At 39.0% G+C, this 22788-nt stretch overlaps 1 protein-coding gene across 9 annotated transcripts in view; it reads left to right on the forward strand.

The window, feature by feature from the left end:
• The window catches only part of FAM172A (family with sequence similarity 172 member A), a 256784-nt gene that overhangs the window by 32578 nt on the left and 201418 nt on the right, over positions 1-22788 (forward strand). The window lies entirely within an intron of this gene.

Raw genomic sequence — 22788 nt, forward strand, 5'->3', positions numbered from 1 at the left:
GAAAGAATCCCCTTTCTCAATTGTTCTTCCTTGCAAGTCTCATATCTGTGAGGTGATTTTTCCATCCCACTTTCTCAGACCTTCTCCATAGCCATGCAGGTAAACTGCAGGGTGCCTCGCAGCGTGTACCCAGTATGTCCCCTCCTTAGGGCAGAGAAGTACTTCCTTCTAGTAGTTGAGATACTGGGCTATAACAGGTAGGGAGTAAGACGTATTGTCTTTGAATTGCTGGAACTTCCCAGTGTCTTCACAGCTGAGACACAGGTCCACAGGGAGAAAGAGAAATCTTCTTTATATTGATGAAGTAGGCTAGCTACTTCAATCACTGTTAGTTTTTCATTATCTTTTAAGTCCATTGCTGTGAGTGCTCTGGCATACAGTGATACTACATTTTGTACAAATTTTTGCAATATAGATCATGGGCACCTGTTGTCATTTTGCAATAAATGATCTTCATCCATGTCAATGTTATACATCACCTCCAGCACAAGTAATCCCCTCAGGTACTGGATGTCTTTCTCTACGTGGTCTACTTACTTGGGAAACGTACCAGATCTTCCTTGAAAGGATATCTTTCCTTCATGGCGGAAAACAGTAACTTCCATAGGATGAAGGCTTATGTCCCTTTTCCAACTGCTTTGCCAATACCCTCTTCCCTAAAAGGGGATCCCAGCTGCCTGGATTCACTGCCCACTAAGTGCGGGCTATTGGACTTGTTATCCCGGCATTGGAGCAACCAGTTGACAGTATGCTCATCTGGGTTATATCTGAAGAATTTTTGTGTATCTTGCGCTCACTGAGAGTTGGGGATCAGGTGTTTTTGAGTTCTGACTCCTCTTCCTCCTCCTCCCATCCTCGAGATGGCCCTGATTCATCCTCATCATCTTCTATCCTAGTTCTAGCAGGAGTTTCTGACCTTACTAAGGAAGCTGACTTATACAGCTTTTGTGTGTGTGTGTGTGGATGACTGATAACTGCCAAAGATTCTTTCTTTGATTGAATTGCAGGACCTGTTGCAGGTGTTGAAGCAACCATGGAGTCTTCTGCAGGAGTTAGTGTAACCATAAGGTCTGTTGTACTGTCATCAGATCCAAAGACCTCTTTCCCTTTAAGGTGCTTGATAGTGTAGAACAAGGCTTGGTAGGCATAACCCTCGTCCCACAGAATCACAGAATCACAGAATCACCCGGGTTGGAAGGGACCCCAAGGATCATGTAGTTCCAACCCCCCTGCCTAGCAGGGCCACCAAACATACATGCTGCAGTGATTTGTGCCTCTCTAGAATTGCACTGGAGACAACATACCTTTTCCAGATATTTCACTGGGTTTGAACAGTGTTTCTTTGTACAGGAAAAAGATAACCTCAGTCCAGCCCCAAGAAAACGTAAACAGTTCAAAATAATCACATATAGTAAGTCGTGTGGCTCTGTGAAGTGTTTTTGAAAGATTTCTCTTTGCTGTTGCTGGATGCTTGTTCGTCATACAAGCCAGAAGTGTTCAAATGCTTTATCATCTGTTTTTTGGCACAATGAGCGTTTATATAGCTATCTAAGAATTCAGGGGATACTGACAGACAGAACCCATGGTTGGGCAGAAGTCTGTCATTGGTTTACATGCACAAAATCTTCACTTATGCCATGGATTGGTGCGTCAGTTATGCAGATGTTGAATAGAACTGAAGTATATTACCCTATGATTCACCATTTTGTAGTCTAAGCAAGATATGTTCAGCAAACTGTGGTGGCTTAAGAAGGAGCAGCTCATATTCTTCATAAGGTGGTGTAGTAAAATGTGACCTTAGGGCTTTCCTTTGAAACATCATCCATCCTCTGGCTTTAGGAATTCTCTCACATGTACTTGTGGCTGAATATTTATGTGGCCGAACATAAAAAGAGAAGAGAAAGTAGCTAGACTTCAGACAAAACATTCTGTGTATTCAATTCTTATATTTATTGAAAATAAATTATTTTTTAATGAATTGAATGTATACTTTATATTTGTTTTTCATATTATTCCTATTTTTATATAAACAATGTGGCCGTTGTTCCCATACTTAGTTTGGTCATTGTTTGCCGTCTTTCTCATTCTTAAGACTATTTACTTACTCTGCTCAAGGCTTTTTTTTTTTATTGTAGATATACAATGTGGACTCCTTTTACTGCATATTACTCATTTAAAGAGTGGATATAGCCTCGTGGCCTCGTGTTGCAGCATCATTCTCATTTTCTTGGAACATTAATAAATTTCCATTTGGTAATCCATGATTTTTTGCTGTTAAAATCATGAATACACTGCCTGTGATGTTCTGCCATTACTCTGGTTGTATGGAAATTGATTCTTCACAAATTAAAATGGTTCGTCAACATCTCCACTTCTTAGATCTCTTTATTCTTCATTCATTGATCTATTATTTCAGGCACACAATTTGTTCTGCAGCCTCTTGATATGTGCTTCTAAAAGAGAGTTTAGCGAGCTGTTCATAATTTCCTGATTCTGGTTCAGTCATTGCTATTGCCGCATTGAATTTTGTGGAGAGGCCTCTCCATTCGCTTTTTAAAAATTAAAACAGCAACAGAAGTGCACAGAACGTTGTGCTGCAGCTGCTTCTAACTGCCGATTAATCCAAATGGCAAGTTTGAAGTAGGATTGAAAACAGTTTTGTGACAACAGTTTAATTGTTGCACACATACTGTTCCAGTTCAAGGTTGAGTTTTCAGGTTGTTTTTGTTTTGTTTTGCTTTTTTCAATTTGAGAAGGAGTTATTGATATTTGAATTCTGGATTATTATCTGAATTAGACTTGTGCAAGAAGACATACATTGTACATTGACCAGGTAATTGTATTCATTGTTCTGCACTTTTTATCAATAATATGGCTGCAAAAGTCACCAGCAGTCAGTTCCTGCTTGATCATGACATCAGAATTAGCTGAAATAATAAATACTACTAGAATTTATTGCTGGGATGTCACCTTCCATTTTGCCAGTCACACAGATTATGTTGATAACAAGATTTCACTTGATGAAGATTATGCGAATGTTCTCCTTCCACAATCATACAGATATCAGGTTATCCCTAGCATTAAGAGACAGTTCCTACTTATCACCCTGTGTAACTGTTAGGTCTAGTACTGGGTAATTATAGTTTGGTGGTTGCTTAAAGACTGTTTAACATTTGAGATATTTTTGTGAGTGTCATAACTAATGAAGAGATATTTGCTTATACTTGCAGCTTATATGTCAAAGATTTTGATGTGGATGATATCATATCTCTGGATATGTGGATATCATATCTCTGCTGTGGTGTTATTCAGGGACTATATGCAGTCTCTCATCATTGTTGTCTCTCTGACAATATCTGTGTATAGCAGATGAATGTGTTCATTTTATTACCTTTACCACATCATAGTACAAGAAAATACCTTATATTTATGTAAAGCTGATATAGAAAGCAAACAAATAGAACACCTAAGACAGAAATTGCTTATGAATTTTGTGTATGATAAGCTACAGATAATCTTACATTTCTCAGGGAAACATCCCATCAAATAAGGTTTTTTAAAGTTTGTGCATAATGCTTGGTCCTGCTCATGATAAACTATGTTAATCATCAAGGTTAGTATTTGTGTGGGGGGAAAATAAGTATTTGGAATTACGACAATGATAATCCATAATTAAGATAGCTAAGAAGTGAAATGGGATTTTGTTTTATCCAGATCTCTGTTAAGTTAAAGAACAGCTTGGTCTCATCATAATTTAAAAAACAAGCTTTCACCTGCTGCTAATTTCCTCCTTGGTTGCAAAGAGCATTATTTGTTTGGATGAGTGAGAGAAAGAAGCTATTTACATAGCACAAATGAAAGCATAGAGTGGCAGAAGAGGACATGTACGTTAATGAAGAAGGAAGCATTAAGTAGTCTGCATTTGAAAGGGTAGCTTCTTACATGAATAACCCAAAATCTGATGATAGGGTGCACGTGCACCTGATAGTACTTAAGGTCCAATCTTGCAGCCGAAGCTCATGTGAATAAACTCAATAGGTCTGTTCTTGTGAATAAGGGCTGCAGGATCAAGTTCCAAATAAAATTTGCAGATGATTAGTAGAAATCCTTACATCTAGTTTCAGTTTATTTCCAATGAGAGTTTAGCTCTAAACATTCTAGATTTTATCTGACTAGTGAAACTTTAGTATATTAAATCCTGCACATCGTGGCTTCAGCAAAATTATGTTTGCTATTTTAACTTATTATTGCATAGTTACTATTAGTTTAGTCAGCGGTAGGAGAAATTTGTCTTACTGAGCAGTAAAATAAACTGATGGTGTTGTCATACGTAAGCTGGTTCGGGTACACTTGTTTTCATGGAGTTCTTGCTTGAATAGAGCTTTTCAAGAGGTTATCTTTGAAGAAATTACTTGCCAAATACTTAACAGGTGTCTGTTGAGCATGTATGAACTGAATTTTGTTGGTGTCTTAACAATCAAGTAAGGGTGGATTTTCATTGGGTTAGGAGAAATCCTCACTGAGACCCTACTATAAACTCTTCCTAACTTTAAATTGTTTTTCAAAAGCAGGGTAAAAACATCAAATTGGAATAAAGTATTTTCCCTTTCTTTATTTATGATAATGGTAAAGTCATTTTTGGTGGTCCTTTGGAAACAGTTTGTTAGTGCAGCTTGTTTGCACAGGACATCCAGTCCTGTCTATGAGTGAATATTGCAGGAGGTCTTCAGCAAAATTTTTGGTAGAATACATGTCACAAAAATATTGACAGTTGTACAATTTGGGCAGAAACACCTGAACAAAAGAGATTGGGCAAAGTCATTGAAGTGATTTATAGTGGGATCTCATTTCTTGCTAGGCACAATAGAGTCTACATAGAGTGGACACTTCTTGAATGGACCAAGTGGAAGAGGAGCTTAAATGACATCTTTCATGTTTTGGACATCAAGGTCAACTATAAATGTATTTATTTAGGAATTCATGTCTTACTGGTTTCAGTTTTTTCACTGCTAATTTGGTAACTTTAAATTTGTGACAGCTAGGTGTGAAACAGAAATATGACTCAGAAGAATACACAGAACTGAATAACATTAAAAAACAGCTAAGACACAGTGTTGAGCTCTTCTCTAACGGTGGTTCCTGAGCTGTAAGCGCTTGTACTTCAAAGGTATTTAGTCTTCTTCACTAATTTTCAAATCAGTACTTTTCATAACAGGAAGAAAGTGCTAATATGGACAAGAACAATAACAAATAAAAAAATCCAAATCTCGTGTATATGTGGCCCTTATAAATCCAGAAAGATTACAGCTTTTAACATCTGCTTATCTTCAGCATTGCTTTTTGGTGAGTGAAATAGATGGACAGACACTTCAATAAGGACTGAAGATGGCTTGATGATACCTAAGAAAATTTAAATATGAATCTTTGAATCTTCATTGCGTGCAGTATATTCATTTGCATATGCTAAATCTGCTTTCAATATCTGCTGTTTGTGAAGACTTCTTACTGGAATCATTATGTCAGATGTGCTTCAGTGAACTCTTCTTTCTACTTTGTAGGCAGCAATTGGCGGCAGTAGGTTGGTTCATCACAGTAACATGACAGTACTCGAAAGGTTCAGAGATAGTTTCATAATTATTGTTAGTGTGCTTCTTGAAAGAAATGATGAGCATCTCGTAAACCCAGATGGGAATTTGTTACATTGTTGATAAATGTGTTGATAAATGTGTTTTACATTTTTAAATTGATAAACAGTGAAAAGCAGAAAAGATACAATAAGGCAGATGGTTGTTTATAAAGCACTTGCAACTTGCTGCAATTCGAAGAATGGTACTAATTGTTAAAAAGAAGACAAAAATTGGAGTAGGGGGAGTGTTTCAATGAGTTAATCATGAGCTTTTTAAAAATAAAACCTTCAGCAGCTTTAGTTCAATTAGAACCATTCTTGCTATCCTGGGCTTCTATGCAAAAGTTCAGACTCTCAGTTCATCGTAAACATTTTTTACCAGCCATTTTTGAGTAGCTGAAATTGAAAAATACAAAAAGTCTACCTTCTGTCTAGATGCATCCGTTCTATTTCTAGTTTTCTTGTAAGGAGGAAAATACTTAGGGCAAAACAAAATTGAGTTATAGTTCTGATTAATAATTTCTGCTTCAAAACAAGTGAACTCCAGAGCGTGCAGAGAGTTTGAAGCAAGGAAGCTGTGTTCGATATAGTTATCTCAATTTTTGTTAAAGGAGTGATGAAAAAAATGTTTCTTGGCACTTAAGAGACTGGAAAAAAATAGATTGATGTAGTCCTTAGGCAGAATGTAGATCAGTATACTTGCAAAAATCATTTGTTTCATCTTTGTTTTTACGCATGTTAAGTTTGTTTCTGCCTGTAATATTGAAAATTTCTGAAGTATTTTTATACTCTTTAACCAGTACTTTTTTGAAATATGTAGATTTCAACATTCATCAAATATCTTTTAAAATGTGAAGATCACTCCAGAAGTAATAACTCCTATTTATTTCTATGGAAAATGTAACAGATACAGAGAACTCTAAAATGGTTAGTTTTCTTTCACAAGATTTTCATCTTCTCCGAGATAAAGAATTTAACACTTCCTGTGTCTTCAACAGCAGACCTTTCAGTTTTCCAGGAATGTTTAGATAAGAATTTAACAGAATAGTGGTATTTTTTTATAAAGCTGTCTCAGCTGTGTCAGCGCTTAATAGGAATAATTTGAAAGGATAAAAGTTCAATTATAAAGCAATAGAGCGTTGCTTTTCTGTATATGCAAACAACCAAGAATTGCTTTAAGATGCTCCAGCTGCTCAATTCATACACTTAGTCACAACCAAACTTTGATATCTATTATCTTATGTTGATCTCTGCAGCAGAAATACCCAGTTTGGGTGTCTGTCCAGGTTTCGGCTGGGACAGGATTTTGTGTTTGTTTTTTTTCCTTTTCCCTTCATAGTATTTAGCATGATGCTTTGTCTTGACTTGGGGTGAAAAACAGAGTTGATATCACAGCGATGTTCTACTTGGAGCTGGGAGGGGATGCAACCAGGGCAGCTTTAGGCAGATTGCCTGAAGGGATATTCCATAACACATGACATCATGTGAAAAAATGCAGAGAGGGGACTGGGGGCTGCCAGGGACTAGCTGGGCATCAACTGGCAGGTGAGCAATGGCTTTGTGCATCACCTGTTTTACAAATTATCATTGCTATTATTCTCCTCTTCCTCTTCTGTCAGAGTAAATAGTTTTTATCTCAACCCACAAGTTCCACTTCTATTTTTTTTTTGACCCTCCTCCATTCCTCTTGGAGGGAAGAGTGAGCAAAACAACCTTGTGATCCTGAGATGCGTCCAGCTTAGACCACAGTGTCTTAAGCACTTACATGCAGTTAAGGCTATTAGGGAAGATGAGTTCAGTAAATCAGTTACTTAGGATTTTGAGATATTTTTCACAATTATTTTTCATAATTTATTCCAGAATTGTTATACACAGGACTGTGAAAGTCTCATATTCATCCACAAAATTGACACATACTGTCAATTTCTGCCTGCCTTCAGGGGTTCCAGATTTGCCTCCTGAGGTTTTTGGGGGGTATCAACTTCTAAGCCTTTCCAGTACATCCATCAGCTTGTTCAGTTTGTCAATTAAAAAGGCCAGTGTGTGGTTTACCAGTTTTTTGAGGTTCCTTATGTTTCTGTTGCGAGTGTAATCGTTATAGAATTATGGAATCATAGAATGGCCCGGGTTGTAAACGGCCAGAATGATCATCTTAGTTTCAATCCCCCTGCTTGAATGCCTCTAGGGCTGGGGCATCCACAACCTCCTTGGGCAACCTGTTCCAGTGCATCACCACCCTCTGTGTGAAAAACTTCCTCCTGATATCTAACCTAAACCTTCCCTGTCTCAGTTTAAAACCATTCGCCCTTGTCCTATCAGTTGTTCTATTACTATCTACCCTTATAAAGCTGTTCCCCCCTCCTATTTATGTGCTCCCTTCAAGTACTGTAAGGCTGCAATGAGGTCTCCCTACAACCTTTTCTTCTCCAAGTTACGCAAGCCCAGTTCCCTCAACCTTTCCCCATAGCAGAGGTGCTCCAGCCCTCTGACCATTATAGTGGCCCTCCTCAGGACCCGCTCCAAGAGCTCCACATCCTTCCTGTACTGGGGGCTCCAGGCCTGGATGCAGTGCTGCAGATGGGGCCTCACAAGAGCTGAGTAGAGGGGGAAAATCACTTCCCTCTCCCTGCTGATCTCCCCTTTTTTAATGCAGCCCAGAGCACAGTTGGCCTTCTCAGATATGTGATAAATTAATTCAAATAAATGAGAGGGGTTTTGTTCATTCTTTCCTTTTTTTTTTTTTTTTTTTAATTTTACTATGGCAGAAATGTCCTGTGCTTCCATATCTTAATTTGATGTTTCCATTGTATGCTCAATAATCAGGAGAACTGCTGTGGCCTGCTGGAGTAGCAGTTCAGTTCTGTGTTGAAGAAGACGTGACAGGAGAGAGAGATCTACTGCCAAATTTGGACAGAAATTGATTTTTCGTACTTCTTTTTAGAAGTCTTTGTTCCTTGCATCTTTTCTGTGCTTTTGGGTCGGGTGATATCCCAAGTACATTGTTGGTAATAAGATATGAAAGATCTCGGAGTAGGAAAGCAAAGACTTTATCTCTTTTCATTGATATGATTGTGGAGAGTTGCTTGCGCTTTTCCTTCTTTCCAACAGTGTAAATTATGTAGATATTAAGTAACTTTATACTCTTTCACTGTAGATTTGACATCCTGTAAGAGGGGATGGAAAAATTATGTTTAAAAAAGCAAACTTAAGGCAAAGAATAATAGTTTATACCTTAGAGTGGTTAAAATTCTGAAATAAATTTTTGTACATTGTAGATTCAGGAATACAGCATTTATCCCCAATTTCAGTATAAATATCTCTATTCTAAATGATTTTGGACTTTGCAGATAAAGCTCTAAGGATGTATAACCATCCCAGTCATGATACTTGTTATGTTTTTCACTGACAAGTCTAAATAAATGTATGAAATACATTTGAAATAAATTTTTAAGGTGTATGACCTGGACTTGTTACATATGACTTATTTTCCTGCATTAGACATCTGCTTTCATCAAGTGCTCGTAAAAATTTGCTGCTGAAGTATGGGGAAAATACTAAATGCAATGAAAGAAGGCTGTTCTTTGTAAACTGCAGTTCTAGATAAGACACCATTTTAAATATTTTGTGTACCTTTGATTCTATCAAGTTAGAAAAATATATTTTAAAAAAATTAAATGACAGACGGAGGTTAAATGTTATATTTACATATAATATAGGTACAGTAGGCATAGGAGAGGATTTTAAACAAAAGTAGGCTGTGCAGCTGATCCCAACCCTCTGACCTCTTCACTCAGACAGTTCTCAGTTCACCTCGCTTCTCACTCATCTATCCCACACTTCCTAAGCTTACCTGCAAGGGTGTGATGGTGCTATAATCTTGTGTTTATAGTATCTTTTGCCTTACTAGGATACATGAGAATATTGTCAAATACATTAGAAAGCAGAAATCACTTGGTTGCAGCACTAAATAACCTATTGTTAATTTTTTTTACATATAAATAGCCTGTAACCCCAGAGATAATAGGGGCAATGTGAACAGAAACTAGGTAAATGATAAGGTGAGTACAAGTAAGAAGTGAATGTTGACATATATTTTTAATACCTTTCTCATGAACAGTTTTTGAACAGGCTATACGCAGCAACAGAATGGGTTATAACTTACAGTTAATTATTGGGTTCTATCTTAATGTAATTTGATATCCCACATTCATGAACTCATGCATTCTTTGTACTTTGCTGTAACTCATAATCTTAGAAATACTGTGTTGTCACAATAAGGCATATCACCCAACACCACAAATAGGAGGAGAAGCTACAATATTCATTTCCTGTCAGCTCAGCCAACAACAGTATTTGGCTAACTATCAAAAGGAGCAGCAGCAATTATTTCCAGTATCACTGGAAGCATTTTGCTGTTAAAAAAAATAATAAAGAAATTTAAAAAAACAAAGCTTCTATTTCCTTAACCCAAGAAAAGGCTTGGTCTCTGCATCAGTTAAGGAACAAAAATGGAATGTTCATGGCAATCTGTAGGTTATCTGCCTTTGCCAGCTCCTAGTGCCTCTGCAGTAGATGCTTGCCCTCTGCAGGCTCCACTTTTCCTTACCAATCAAGCTGGCATTGCTAGCACAGCAGGATCTGCTGATGTTTGCAATGAGGTACTGCTCAGGAGCTTTACTAGGTTAGGATCACCTTGTGAATACTAGCAAAATGGCTTAAATTTTACTGTTCCAGTTTGTAAATTAGAGACATGTAAAAGAAAAAGCATAGAGAACAAAACTGTAGGCGTGTTGTAGTATCTGTCCCCTTGCTTCTTCCCAGGTATGGCTTGCTGCTCTCCTACACTAAGCATTGGCTGTGTGTGGATTAGACACCATCAGCCTGTGCATCCATTTGTTGCAGAAGGACTGTATTGGACCAGATCACTGACAGTAGCAGTGGCAACAAAGACACTCAGAAACTATCATAGAATCATAGAATCACTAAGGTTGGAAAAGACCTAAAAGATCACCCAGTCCAACCGTTCACCTATTCCCAATAGCTCCCACTAAACCATGTCCCTCAACACAACATCCAGTCTTTCCTTGAACACCCCCAGGGTCGGTGACTCCACCACCTCCCTGGGCAGTCCATTCCAGTGCCTGACCACCCTTTCTGAAAAGTAATACTTCCTCATGTCCAGCCTGAATCTCCCCTGCCGTAGCTTGAAACCATTCCCTCTGGTCCTATCACTAATGACATGAGAGAAGAGGCCAACCCCCAGCTCACTACAACCTCCCTTCAGGAAGTTATAGAGAGCAATAAGGTCTCCCCTGAGCCTCCTCTTCTCCAGGCTGAACATTCCCAGCTCCTTCAGCCTCTCCTCATATGGCCTGTGTTCCAGACCCCTCACCAGCTTTGTTGCCCTTCTTAGAACACGTTCCAGGGCCTCAATGTCTTTCTTGCAGTGAGGGGCCCAAAACTGGACACAGTACTCGAGGTGCGGCCTCACAAGTGCTGAATATAGGGGAACAATCACCTCTCTGCTCCTGCTTGCAACACTGTTTCTGATGCAAGCCAGGATGCCATTGGCCTTCTTGGCCACCTGGGCACACTGTCAGCTCATGTTCAGCCGAGCATCAATCAATACCCCCAGGTCCATTTCCTCTATGCAGTCCTCCAGCCACACCGCCTCAAGCCTGTAGCGTCGCCTGGGGTTGTTGTGGCCGAAGTGCAGGACCCGGCATTTGGCCTTGTTGAAACTCATCCTATTGGCTCCAGCCCACTATGTGCTGTGTGAAGTTCCTAGTATGTTTCTGCATTTAATGGAGGGCAGTTAATTGTTGATACAGATTCTTTGCTAAGTTCTCATGGCACAGAGGTAATTGTAACAATAAAAAGGTTGCTTTTAGGCAACAATCTGATTCCTAAGCTTTATTCCCTCTCACCTTTTCGTTTTACTCTCGTCTGTTACTTGTTTACTCTTTTTTATCTGATTGATAAAACATGATGAATTTAAAATGGCTTTCTTGCAACTTTCAATTTTGTAATACTTAACATATTTACTGAACATAGATCTCTTCAGGCTGCTACTGTGGTATGATTATAATAAAATACACACAAGCATGCTGTTTACTGTTGCTGACACCCATCTTATTCATCTATACCTATATGAGGAAATTGTCTACTTATTTCTCTGTAATAGTACAAAAAATTACAAAAGCTAGATGCTAGGAAGAAGTTTTATGTCATTGTTCAACGGGAATTGTCATTGCTTCAGCATTAGATTTATGCTGGTGAGGTTCTGGTAGCAGGAGGGCCTGTGTGAGCAGAGCCCAGCACTGCCCCAGAGCAGAGCAGCTCCAGCTGCTCCAAAAGGGACCCACTGCTGCCAGAGCTGAGCCACGAGTGACGCTGAATGTGCTCTGGAAGAGCAGATATAAGAGAGACAGAAACTGCTGCACAACAACAGCTGGGAGAGAGGGATGAGAAATGGGAGTCAAGTGATCCAGCAAGCACCCAGGTCAGCTCAAGAGGCTCTCCAGGGATGGAGTAGAAACTCCCTGTAGCCCAGGGAAGGCCCATGGAGGAGCAGGCTGTCCCTGCAGCACATGGGCACCACGCAGAGCAGATCTCCCCGGGCAGCTGTGACAGAGGAGCTTGTGGAACAGCGGATAGGGCCTAGTGGAGACACAGCCTGTGGGTACACCCACAGAGCAGCCACAGGCTGGAGCTGCAGCCCAAGGCAAGAGATCGTGGTGGGGTTGGAGGGCTAGAGGAGCTGCCGCCCATTGGGACCCATGTGGAGCAGTGCCTGAAGCATGGGCCGTGTGGTACAGAGCTCTGCTGGATCAGTGTTCAGAGACCTGCAGCCTGTGGGAAACCCAGGCAAGATCAGCTGGGGAAGAACAACATCTGGTGGGAGGGACCCACATGCAGAAGGGGCAGAGAGTGAGTTTTAGTAACTGACTACAGCCCTTGTTCCTTCTTCCTCCGCAGAGCTCAGAGGGAGGAGGTAGAAGAGAGTAAGGGTGGAGGGCAGGTGTTTTTAGTTTGCTTTTAGTTCTCACTGCTGTAGACCCTTAGCAATAGGTAGTAAATTGTCACATTCAGACAATCTTTTATACATCATTTTCTTACTCAGTTTGTTTACAACTTCACAAAAATAATATCCTGATTAGGCAGACATGCAAGATGTTCAGCTAGTTTAATGCAGAATTGCCAAGAGACAACATGATTGACCTCTGCAGCACCCCAAGGAGGGGAAACAGAGGAAAGTGCTGTGCTGTTATCCCTAGAAACTGATGACAGGACAAACAGGAATGGCACAGTGCTTTGCCAGGGCAGTTCAGACTGCATAGGAAAAATTTCTTCACTGTAAGGGTGATCAGACAGTGAAACAGTCTTCCTTGAGAGGTGATGGATGCCCTGTGCCTGTCAGTGTTCAAGAAGTCTTTGGCTAATACCCTGAATAACATGTTCTAACTTTTGATTAACCTTGAAGTGGTCAGGCAGTTGGACAAGATGATCTTCGAAGATTCCTTCCAACTGAGCTGCTAAGATATATCTTATTCTATTATCTACACTTTTATGTGTATTTGGATTGTTTCTTGCTGATTGGGCTGAGAAATACAGGATTCTTTCTCAAATGAATACACAGATGAAATTAATTAAAATAGTAAACTGTATACAGAACACCAATATTAGCTTGTTTCAGTATTTGTACCCACATAGTTCAATAAGAAGTAGTATACTAATGTGCTTTCTTTGGAAAATCCAGAGTGGTGGTGAAAGGAGCTAAATCCATATGTCAGCTGGTCATGAGAAGGGTCACTACTGATGTTAGTCCTGTTTAAAGTATTTATTGATGATCTGGACGAGAGGCTTGGGTGCACCCTCAGTAAGTTTGCAAACGACATCAAGTTGAGAGGAAACACATATCTGCTTGAGAGTAGGAAGGCTCCGCAGTGGGATCTGAATGGGCTGGATTAATGGGCTGAGACTAGTTTTATGAGGCTGAACATGGCGAAGTGTCAAATCTTGCACTTTGTTCACAGCAACCCCATGAATGCTACGGGTTGGGGGCAGAGTAGCAGGAAAGCTATGTGGTGAACAACAATGTAGGGGTGTTAATTGACAGCTAGCTAACATGAACCAGCAGTGTGACGAAGAAGGTCAGTGACATCTCACTTTCATTAAAAATAGCGTAGCCAGCAGTAACAAGGAAGCACTGGTGGGGGTGCACCGTGAATGCTCTGTTCATTTTTTGGCCTCTCACTACAAGAAAGACATGAAGGGTCTGGAACACAAGTCTTATAAGGAGCAGCTGAGGGAACTGGGGTTTAGTTGTTTAGTCTGGAGAAGAGGAAGTTCAAATGGAAACCTGATCATTCTCTGCAACTCCCTGAAAGTAAGTTGTAGTGGGGTGGAGATCGTTATCCTCTCCCAAGTAGGTAGGAACAGGACAAGAGAAAACAGTAGAATCATAGAATGGCTAGAGTTGGAAGGAACCTCAGGGATCATCAAGTTCTAATCCTCCTGCCACAGGGATGGTGGTCAGCTGCTAGATCAAGTACTAGATCAGATTGCCGAGGGCCACATCCAACTTGGCCTTCAACACCTCCTGGGATGGAGCATTTACCACCCCTCTGGGCAAGCTGTTCCAGCACCTCACCGCTCTCTCAATAAAAAACTTCTCTTGACATCCAAGCTAAACCTCCCCTCCTTCAGTTTAAAAGCATTTCCCCTTCTCCTATCACTGTCTACCCTTGTAAAAAGCCCAATTCCTCCAGTCTGTCTTCAGAGGAGAGGAGAGGTGTTCCAGCCCTTTGATTATCTTTATGGCCCTCCTCTGGACTCTCTCCAAAGGCTCCACATCTTTTTTTTGTTGGGGATACCATAATTGGAAGCACTGTGATGGGCCCTCACAATGGCAGAGTAGAGAGGGAAAATCACCTGCTTCACCTGCTGACCACTCTACTTCTGGTGGAACCCAGGATATCATTGGCCTTCTGGGGCTGCAAGCAAACACTGCTTATTCACGTTAACTTTTTCATCAACCAGGACTCCTAAGTCCTTCTCAGTGAGGCTACTCTCGAGTTCTTGTCCAAGTTTGTCCATATATACCTGGGGTTACCTCAATCCAAGTGCTAAACCTTTTGCTTCATTTAGCATCATTAGGTTCACAAGGACCCATCTTTCAAGTTTATTAAGGTCCTTCTGAATGGCATGTCTTCCTTCTTAATCAGCTGCACCACTCAGCTTCATGTCATTAGGGTGCACTCAATCCCATCATCTATGTCACTGATAAAAATGTTGTCATGGTTCAGCCTGGTTTCCATGATAAGGAAACCACCAAATAGTCCACCTTTCAAATCCATATGTCTCCAATATAGAGATAAGGATGTGGTGGGGAACCATGTCAAAGGCCTTGCAGAAGTCTAGGTAGATGACATCAGTCGCCTTCCTTTGTCCACCAGTGTTGTTACTCCATCACATAAGGCCATCAGATTGGTCAGGAATGCCTGTCCCATGGTGAAGCCATTCTGGCTGTCTCGGATCATCTGCTTATCCCTCATGTTCCTTAGCATGTATTCTAGGAAGATATGTTCCCTGATCTTCCCAGGCATAGAGATGAGGCTCATTGGCCTGTCATTCCCCAGGTCCTCCTTCTACCCTTTCTTGTATATGAGAGTGATGTTTCCCTTTTTTCGGTCCATGGGGCCTTCATGTGATAGGCATGACATTTCAGATATGATGGAGAGCACCCAGCAACCACATCAGCCACCTCCCATAGGACCCTGGGATGCATGTTGTCCAGCCCTATGTGCTGTTACAAATTCAATTTCATGACATTTGCTCAGCCCTCACAGCAGGAGAGTGATGGCCTTTAGCTGCACCAGGGAGGTTCAGGTTGGCCATTTGGAAGAATTTCTTCTCAGAAAGAGTGGTGAGCTTTTGGAACAGGCTGCCAGTCATGACTAAGGTGGTGATGTCTCCGTCCCTGCAAGTGTTCAAGAAATATCTAGATGTAGCATTGTTGGACATAGTTTAGTGGACATGGTGAAGATGGGTTGGGGTTGGACTAAATGATCTTAGAGATTTTTCCAGCCTTAATGATTCTATGATTCTATAAAACATGGATGCTACATAATTGACTACCTGAGATCATCAATCATAATTTCATAGGAAAATGCTTTTTGGACATAATCATGAAAATGAACAACTACCACTATCCTTCAGTACTGCCCTCTTTTTATATGAAGTAGTATGGCCTCTGATGTTTCTTTTACAAACATTCTTTGCCACCAATATTTCTTCTTTTTAGAACTGTTTTAAAAATAAAGTTGAAGCATTCAAACTAACCTTTCCAAGTTTGACTTAATAAAGATATTTTGATAATATATTTCATTGTTCCACTAAATGATTTGAGGTGTTTTAAATGAGAGTGTAAGTGCACAGTTTTTCTTTGTCACATATGAAACCATCTTTCTTATATCTTGGTCAAAATTCTGTACTAGCATTTGCATTACCTAGAGTTTTTTGTAGTTTGCTCCCTCTGAGTTTCCCTGCCAGCAGAACACAGCACTAGGTTCGACATTCTCAATCATGTGGAATGGAAAACGAAAACAGTTTATTGAGAAATACAGAGGAAAGAGAATAAAAAAAGGTTCATCAATGTCCAAGGTGTTTTCTTAACCTTCAGCTTGATATCCCCAGAAGAGACAGTGCCTTCAGGGCAAGCTTTTCTCTCCTTAAGGGGAAGTTTCTTTCAGAGTACCAGGGTATCCTGACCATGTACTAAAAAAGCACAAAGAAAGGTAGCCATTTCTCCCTCAGAAGTTAGCTTCTGGCTTTTGTCAGTTACTTAAGGCAACTGAGAATCAGGGCTTTCCTTTATAAGGATGCATTGAGTTAATGACCTCTTCGCAATCTATTTAGTAGTAAAAAGATGCAATAATTTAATACTGAAACTATGCCTTCTTTTTTTTTCTTTTTTTTTTTCTTTTTTGCGTTTGATTCTAAGGGTGTCTACCGTAATTTGTATCAAGAAAAGAAAAAAGCGCTGCTAATGGTCGGATTCTTGGCTCTTTTCACCAAAATTTATGTAGATCCAATTTATTTTGACCCACTGCTGTTCTGGAGCATGGTGGCAAAACGGTTAAGGCGTATTGCTATGGGAAGAAGGTTTTAATTTGAGCTCTGCTCTGGATTTACATAAAATTAAGCCTTCAGTCCATCTGTGAATATTTATCTGGTCATTTCTGCTGAGGAATCAAAGGTGATAAAATGAGATGCTTGACACATCACTGACTTTTTTGTCTGTGATTACAAAAGCTGGTATGCTTTAGCCATGTTAATCTGATACATCAGTTGGATTTGGCATAGTTTTTTAAAATTTCAAAAGTGCATAGCACCAAGCCTCCACCTAATCTGCAGCATCTTTCATTAGCAGTTTTAGTAATCAGAATTACTAATGGTCTTTCTTCCAGGTGCCTTTTTGTAACTCACTGCTAATATGAAAATTGGACATAGTAATCCTAAATTTTAGTTCTTTAATTGGAATAATAAAACATATTTATGAGCCTTGTTTGCATTTATTCTAGTAATACTCTTGTGTTTTATTGAGTTTCCTTTATGTTTTTGCAACCTCCTTGCCTTTTTGGTTTTCACCTCAGTTTGGGGATAGAGGTGTTGCTTTCTGCTGATGCTTAATTGCTTCTAGTACAAGGTGCTTGACTGAAACCTCTGCTTCATAGTGATGTGTATAGATATATAAATATATATAGTTTTAGAAAACTGAACATTTTCTTAGGATGGATTATATAATTAGGTAGTTCATGAAGCTGGATAATTGTTAAATTGATCTAAAACATGAGATGCTTTTTGTAAAAGAAAAAAAAAAGTAAAGGAGAAAAAAAGAAAAACCAACAGGTGTCAGCAAAGACCATGTAACAAAACATTGGGTCAAATCACAACCGTATATGCTACATTTATGCTACATTTATGACAAATCCCTGTTATTTTTAATTTAATTCTCTCAAAAGATCTTGAGATCCTATTTGTGATCAGTCAAATTAGATTACAGAATATCACACCCATGCATTAAGACTGAATTGAATTGCTTTCAGTAGAAAACTCAAGAAATCCCTTAGAGGTAATGTCAATTCCATCTTAATGAATTGTTCTCCCACACTATAATCCAAGTGAGGTCTTTTGTGGATTTGTAAAATGCCATTGATTTTTTTTTAATTTATTTTATTTTTCTTTAGCTTGCAGTGAACAGAGCCTTTAAAGTCCATTCAGCTTTGAGGATTTTTTGTTCTGACGTAGTGATGGTGGATTTTGTTGTTGTTTTTTGTTTACCTCAGTTCCTAGGTACGTCTGTGTCCAAGGACAGCACGTCAGAATGTTCCTTTGCATTTCTCATTGTTACTTATTGGCAGGTTTGTCACTTGAGGGTCAAAATAAAGCTCATTCAGCCAAGGCTATGGCAGCCACAGTAGCAAGCCTCAGGTCAGTGCCACCACTTGAGATTTGCCTTAGGGCAGTCAGTTGGAATTCATTTTGCTTTTTTTTTTTTCAACTAAGCCTTGCTGCTGTTATACTGTAAAAAGGAAGAAGTTGTGAGTTGACTACTGTATGTTATAACCATTGTTTTTCTTCTCCTGCTCATTTTCTCTTTTTGCCATTAAGGTGCTTATTATTATTCAGGAGATAAATCTGATAATGCTCTGAAGGAACATTGCATGTATCAGCAGTGGATCATTTGGTCATTATATTGCTTCTACTGGTTTTTACTTGTTTATTTCTTTGATTAGTTAAAAAACATTCAGCCTGTGAATACAGCCTTGAAATTCCTAGAAATTCCTAGGGACATCTCAGAGATTGTATTTAAATCATTTGAAAATAATATTCCTTCTATACATGGGAAGGATCCATTTTTTAAAAAAAGTTAGATTCGGCGAGGCTGTAAGTCAAGAAGGTTGCTGGGGAGCTTCTCTTGCTCTACTGTGCAGTGTCAAGTCAAACGTACTTGTGAGGGCTGCTCCAAAAGTAATGCCTCGTATTATATTATGTTGGCCCATGATGTTAGAGACAGATGCTGGTATTACGGCAGTAGAGATGGAACCTCCCAACCAGTATTCCATTACATGTTGTTGCCATGATAGCTGCAGAGGGGCAATCTGACAGAATGGCATCTGATATGGAAGCGCAGATGAAGCAAAAGCGTGTCGCTGAATTCTCTAAGTGGAAAAAATTGCAACCACTAATACTAATACCACTAAAACCACTAATACTGCTGCTTGGTTTGTGGAGACCAACCAGTGGGTGTGAGCACAGTGAACTGGTAGGTGGTGTGTTTCAGCAGTGGCAACAGCAACAGAGGGCATCTCCAGTGGTACAGATTGTTACGAGCACAGCAGGCAGGCACTTGTTCATCGCTGGTGGAAATGCGTAGCTAATAGTGATGACTATATTCAAATACTGTATTTTGTAGCTGAGAATTTTCTCTATTATGTGTTATTTTAGTAGTAGATATGGCCAACCTTGAGGTTAAAGTATTGCTGGTTCATAAGGTTAATGGAAGAATAGTAAATATAATGGGAAGGTGTTCAGATTTGCTTATGGTAGGCCTTATGAAAATAGAGGGAATTAGGCAAGAAGGAAAATGCCACACCATGTGTGCTTTTTGCCTATAATCTACTTAGTTTTAGCGTTATGATCTATATCGTTCTGAAAATTCTAGCAGGTATTTTAAAGCTTTAAAGTAAAATTATCAGCTGGATTAGAATGCAGCTGTAACAAAACAAATCATTGCGTTGTAATCTATTATGTGTACACCTGGCTATCAGTGTTATGGAAAGGTTAATCAGTGGATCACATAGTCTGCTTTTACTCCTGTGTGTCAAGTTTATTCTTGTATTTTTTTTTTTTTTAATATGGTTTAGAATACTTCTTTCAATTTCTTACTGAATTGAAATTCAAGATTTATTACCTTAAATTTTTTGGAGATACCTTCTTGCCTTGAGAGCATGATTTCAGTTGCCATCTTTTCCAGACTTCTGCTATTTAAAGATCTTCAGTGCTTTCTGACTGTCCAGGTAATCAAGCTTAGTTGCTCCATAATTAAAATTCTTTTGGTTGTGGAGCCATGTGGGGGAGTTGAGTTAAATCTATCTGTGTTGGGTTATTTTTTATCTTCATATGTTATTTCTAACGTTTCATAACTATTAGTATTCAAATTTGTATCATTGAAGTTTTTTTTTATATATTGTTGGTTTAATTGTTTTTCAGATGTAATAAATATTACTGTTCATAACATAAATCTGTATAAGACTTTTGAACTTCATAGATGTCTTACTTTGGGTCCCTAGTTATTTGGAAAAGTACTTCTGGAGGCATTGTCACTGTATAGATAAGATGTAAGTCAGAAGGTTTATTGTTTTGTACTCTTCAGAAGGGTAACTGAGCATTCAGGTTTGATTCCTGTCCTGAACCATAGGTTTTACTGCTTTAAATGCAGTTCATAGTCCATAGTAGGCTGAAAATCCTTAGGCTTACAGAAAGCGAGACACTGAAAGAAAAAGTTAATGTATAAGCCATTTAGCTCCTTCCCAGGAGGACCACTTTGTGCTGGGAAGAAGGATTCCCCTAGTTCACCAATTCAGCCTTTCTGTGGAGTGGAAGTGTGAGGCTAACCACCTTTTTGTTGCTGGGAAGGATTTCTCCCATGTTGTCAGAGCAGGGGGCATATGGTATGGATGTGCTTTGCTCTTGCTTTTTTCCCCAGTTCTCAAAGCAGGCAGTGAGAAGACCTTAACAGCTTAACAGTGTTTCGTTCAGATATTTATGTAATTTAGAATTTTTCTGTTAGATTGCATTCAGAATTGAATGAAGAGGAAAGACAACTTAAAATCAGGTTCCCAGTGTTTCCTGCAAGAAGTGGAGAATGGGAATTTTTTTCTTCCTGTCTACTGTCTCATCCAGGCCATCGTTTTCACACATTTTTTGCAAGCCTTAATCTTGTTTTTCTTCTCGTCTCATCTCAGACCCTTGGTGCTTCCTGCTCACCAGCAGCCTTGTTACCTTGAATTATAACGTAGCATACTGCTTGTTGGCAGACCTATTGAGTTGGAGGAGCATAAATATCAAGAAATCCTTTTTGTTACCTTCCGTCATTCCAACTGTCAGGTTGACAGCAAGTATACCAGCTATTGCTAAAGTAAATCCCTGAACTTACTGAACTCCTGCTGCCAAAAAAAAAAAAAACCCAAAAAAAAAAACCTCCTCTGATCTTAAATACACTATGGCAGTTTACAGTTTTTTCTTCAAATTGTTCTCAGCCTTGGAGGCCATCCAGATGTTGAGTTGTCTGAGTTTTACCATTTCCGTTAGTGACTTCAACCTTTTTTCTTCATGCCTTCTCTTATTGAAGTCATTCATTAGATTACATCTTTGCTTTACAGGAGCACTCTACTGATTTAACCATTCAATTTTTAAGTCTGATATCACTGTTTATTGTATTAGAGTACTGCATAAAGAGGAGTTAGGATCAGAGCCCCATTGAGTCTGGTTCTGGAAAAAATCAGTAAAGGTTTGCATCTGCCCTGAAGACATCACAGTCTGAATGGATAAGAGAGAATAGAAGATATAGATATGTAACGCAGCTTCAAAAAAAGAGAATTTACAAGTAATGTCTAAAATACATTTTCTTCATTGCAATCTTTTTTCACTTCCAGGGGTTCTTCTGGTATTTCTGATGGCTTGTAGATGTTTGGATTTAGAGTGAAAAATAAAATTTCTATCTTTGAGGCCATATTATCATTATATTCATTTTAATGTCTGTACAGCATCAGTATCTGAGACTGCAGGAACTTAACTGTTTTACTTGCTGGCATTACACTGAAGTTGATTTCGGTGAACCATAAAAAGTTTGGCCCTGAAGGTAAAATTACACTGTATGCATGTTCCTAACATACTGCTTTGGGGATAAACATGTCTTAAATCAACTCATGGCTCACAGCTAAATTCCTTCCCTGAATGCAGTTTCCGTGTAGATAGTGATGTTCAGTAAGACTGATTTTCTTTAAAACCATAAAGTTTTTTAACATAATTCTATCAATAAACATATCTGAGCAGGGAAGGAAAGAATTCACAGAATCCTAATAAAGATTTAGTTTTTTGTGTAGTGGAGGATTAGGGAAGGCAGGGGACAGGTACAACTTTTTTAATTCGCTTTCATCAGTACCTCTAATTTGTTCAAATATGTTTCAAATGTTTGCATATTATGTTTGCTCACATGTACATAATGAAAACTGTTGGACTTCATTGAAACTTTATTTGTTAATTCTACATTTGGAAAATTAAAATCGAAGTTTATGATACCCTGGCTCCTACTTGCTCAGTTCTCAGTGTGTTGTTAAGATACCATCACTTGACAGCTTTCGTTACAGCAGCATTTCTGTTGTGGCTTAATATGCTATGGGTTCAGATGGCAGTAATTGTGGCCTTGAGCAGTTGGACTAAAGAATACCAGGTGGGTTTGTATCCAAATATTCTTAGGTTAATAATTCCAGTCTTAGATCTTGTCCGGTTTGAAATTTACATAGTTCCTCAAGCTTTAAAATGAAGGCAAGCACCATTTGAAGCTCTTAATGAGCAGATTTTTTTCCTCTTTAATTTGTGCCCCCTTTTCCTTTTTAAGCTTCAGCAGCCAGTGAAATCCAGGCAGTTACTTCCCAACCATTTTTAGAACCCTATATGGACAAAGCACTTCAGTTTGTTCCTCAACTTAATTTGCAAATTAATGATAGTTTAAAAGTTTTTCCGTCTGCATCTCCATTTTCATACAATATACAAGGATGAAAAAAATGTCCCTAGATAGGAGATAAGCTTTTGAAGTGTAAACAATTTGGTTAAGTTTGAGGCAGCATTTGTTTGGTTGTGACTGGGCTGTGTTGGTTTTTTTGTTGTTGTTGTTGATGCTCTTTGAAATAATTCCTTTTGTTTCAAGTCTAAAACTTCAATTTTATTTCTTTGTGGAGACAAGAGACTTAAACTCCCCCGTACTGGGAAATCAGTCAGGGTTTTTTTTTCTGTTTGGAATACCTTTGACCCATCCCTCCCCAGTTCAGTGAATAGAAATGGCAAGGCAACTTGTGCTGAGGGTGACTAAAGAT

The sequence above is a fragment of the Lagopus muta genome, chromosome Z, assembly GCF_023343835.1.
Source record: "Lagopus muta isolate bLagMut1 chromosome Z, bLagMut1 primary, whole genome shotgun sequence".
NCBI lineage: Eukaryota > Metazoa > Chordata > Aves > Galliformes > Phasianidae > Lagopus > Lagopus muta.